This window comes from Triticum aestivum, chromosome 5D, assembly GCF_018294505.1.
Source record: "Triticum aestivum cultivar Chinese Spring chromosome 5D, IWGSC CS RefSeq v2.1, whole genome shotgun sequence".
NCBI classification, from domain to species: domain Eukaryota; kingdom Viridiplantae; phylum Streptophyta; class Magnoliopsida; order Poales; family Poaceae; genus Triticum; species Triticum aestivum.
Window position 1 is genome coordinate 256,355,564 of NC_057808.1, and position 3,888 is coordinate 256,359,451.

Here is a 3,888-nt window from a genome sequence, read left to right on the forward strand (position 1 = left end):
TTCTGTTGCTTTTTATTTTGGTTTTCTTTGTTTCTTCTTCGGTTTTCATTGCTTTTTTCTTTGTTATACTTCGGTTTTCTTTGTTTTCTCACCCTTTTTTTGTTTTCCTTCTTTCTTCATTATACTTTGTTTTTTATTTCTATATTTCCTTCGTTTCCTCACTCTCCTTTTTGTTTATTTCTTAGTTTTTATGGGTATTTTTTAGCACATGTCTACCTTTTCTCAGTCAAAGTGTACATTTTCAGTGCAGACATTAAACAGTTTTGTGATACACGTTCGACATTTTTCAAATATATGACACACATTTTTGAAGTACATGTTTTAAACACTTTTTTGAACACACAATAACATTTTCCAAATTATGTGTTGGTATATTTTTTAATGGTAATAAACAAAATTTAAACTACGCAAACATTGTTTCTACATTGCATAATGTTTTTTTAATGTGACGAACATTTCTTTCAAATGTGAGAATATTTCTTTTAAATACTATTAATTTTTTTAAATGCCAACAATTTTTTTGAACTATTTGATGTTTTGCATCGTATTAAAATGACAATATTTTTTTGAACTACTTGAACATTTTTTTACATCGTATGACATTATTTAAATTTCACAATTTTTTAAAATAAAAATGCAAAATATTTCTTTAAAATGTCATGTACATTTTTTGGATGGTAATAAACATTTTTAACCTACACGAGCAAATTTTAACATTTGTATAAACATTTTCCAAATGTCAAGAATAATTTTTTGAAACGTGAGAATATTTCTTTAAATTGATACATGCATATTTTAATGGTACGAAACATTTTTATTATATCACACAAACATTATTTTTATATTGGATAAACAATTTTTGAAAAATTCACATAGATCTTTTGAAATGTGGGAACATTTTTTCATTGTCAAGAACAGTTTTTAAAAAGCTATCAACATTTTTAAAATTGTGTTAACAAGTTGTTTATACGATGTTAATGTTTTGTAATTCCAGGATTTTTTTTTAAAAGAGTAAATATATATTTTCTTAATTGATCTAATTAAAATAGAAATAAAAAGTAAAAAAAAACAGATTTAGTGTGATGTAATCTTGATGTCATCATCATGTCAGCATCGCCAAACCAAGTCCCTACTAGGCCGGCCCATCAGTGGCTCCTTCTGCCTCGGCTAGCAAGGCATAGCCGGGGCCATATCCAGCCCCGCATTGATGTGACCCCTTCGTTGGGTTGTGGACATGTTTTTTCCCGTGTTTGCTGCATGGGTTGTTTTTGTGGAAAATCCTACTTTTTTTGAGCGATTAAACCAAGCTTTATTCAGAAAATTCCACATGGTGTGGGATACAACGCTGATCATGGGATTGGCCTAGCCATAAGTGGCGCCCCGGTCCCAGTGACAAAGCATGCTTGGCTAAACTATGTGCCTCTACATTGACGGCACGAGATTCAAAAGTAAATGTAAAGCTAAACAAGGAAGCTAAACTGTTTATCTCTGCAACAATTGCTCCATTTGAACCCTGGCACGACTTGTTGATAGCATTCACAACATCCTTCGCATCCGAGGCCACCAGCACATCCTGGAGGTTTAGGTCTTGGGCTAGGGCAAGTGCCTCCCTACATGCAATCGTCTCGAGAATGGCCGGATCATCGACACCTGCTATACCAAGGGTTGAGCTCCCCAAGAATACTCCATTAGCATCTCTGCAGACTACCGCTGCAACTCCTCATGTGCCCCTGTGACATGCGGCGTCAACATGTATCTTGGCTACACCCGGTGGAGGAGCTTTTGGTCGTTGGTTTTGTTGGACTGCACCCGCTCCTCGCCTTGAGGCGCTCTGCCTGGTTCTTGAACCAGTTCAAGCTCTTGTATGAACCTACAGATGAACGCATGTGTGCTTTGTGGGCTCTGAAATATTCCTTCGTGAATAGCTTTGCGCCGCGATGACCAAATTGCCCACAACGAAACAGTGAGTTTAACGAACTGATCATGGGTTAACAACTCCATGAGAGTGAACAACCACTGCTTCGCGCTTGGTTCCGTTACAGCTACTAGCTGCTGAGAGAGGTCCTCATCTACTAGAGCCCATATATACCGTGACATAGTGCACTGCAGCAGAGAATGTCTCCACGAGTCCGGCTGACCGCACATACCACATGAGCTGGAATCAGTCATGTGTCGATGCTCACGGACATCATTCGTGGGAATGGAATGTTTTGACAGTCTCCACAGAAACATTCGAATTTTCGCAGGCACTTGCACTTTCCAGAGAGTTTTCCATGCCCCCTCCTCCTGTGACGTACTGGATGATCCCGCTCTTGTTTCCAGCCACGCTTCCCTTCTTGCCCTAGTACTCACAAGCATCCGGTATGCACTTTTGACCGAGAAAAACCCCGATCTCTCATGGCTCCAGCTCCAGAAATCTTCTATGTTTTTTGTGCACAAAGGGATGCCGAGTATGCACCTTGCATCCATGGGCAGGAACGTTGCATGCACCCGCTGTTTGTCCCAAGAAGCTTAAGTTTGATCTATTAACTCGGACACATAGACCGGTGGGTTTGGCTGGAGGTGTCCATACGGTCTCATCATCTCCTCTCTCGGGATACAATTATCCTCCCAAATTCTGGTTGATTGACCATTACCTATGCGTTGGATTAGTCCTTGTTTCAGCACGTCCTTTCCTTCTGTTATGGCTCTCCATACCTGGCTAGGATGAGATCCCAAATCAGAGTTCAAAAACTGACCCCCCCGGGTAATATATGCTCTTCAGCAGCCGTGCACAAAGGCTCTCTGGTTGTTGGACAAGGCGCCATGCCTGCTTAGCTAGCATTGCCATATTGAAGAGTGTAAGTGCATCTAGTGCCCCTTAGTGATTTTGGTGTATTGAAGACTTATAGGTTAAGGGACTAATGTGTTTATGAGTGTACACAGGTCTATAAGTCTATGAGCAGTTTGATATTTACAGAGAAAGTCGACCCCTAAAAATGAAGTTCTTCGACTGAAGACTTTGGATTTCTGAAGACTTTCTGAAGACTTTGAAAGTGAAGAAATTGGTGTGACCTTAAAGACTTGGTATTCATTTGAGGAACATGAAGCGTGAAGACTTTTGTTTTCGTAATTTCATTTTCTCTTTCTTGAGTCATAGCAAACACCGTACTGTTAAAGGGGGTCGAGGAAATACTAAGGAAAAATTTCCATGTGATGCTCAACTCAAAATCCTACACCTACCAATCCCTTCGAGTGAAGCCATTGGAAATCTCATACAGTTCAGTCATATTCTTCAGTGACAGAGACGAAGTTCTTCTGGTCTCTGAGGAATTTGTTCTGACTAAGGAGTTAGGAATTCGCAAGTGCAGATTGCCTACACAGTGAGGAACATGATAGCCCTGAGGAATTTGATACTCAAATTTCCGACTGTTGCTGTGCTATGTGCCAGCTGTCCCAAAATATCTACCCACCTAATGGTCATATCATTGAAGGGCATTTATGTCTTATCATGTCGGGCTGTTCCCTAGGCTATAAATAGCCGCCCCCTACAACCACTAGCTGGTTGGCTACTCCGAGAGAAACTGACATTTGTGATTTGAGAGCAACCCATCCACCGAGGACTTTGAGCGAAAATCATCAAGTGAGGAAAACCCAAACCCAAACACCTACAAACCCAAAGTGATTGAGCATCACTGAAGAGATTGATCCTGCGTGGATCCGACGCTTGTTACCTTTGAAGACTGTGCTTCTTCCAGGCGGTTAGGCGTCATGGTCTAGAGCATCCAAGAGAAATTGTGGATCGCCGAGTGACCGAGTTTGTGAAGGTTTGGAAGTCACCTGAAGACTTACCACGAGTGATTGGGCGAGGTTTGTGTGACCTTAGCTCAAGGAGAATACGGTGAGGAC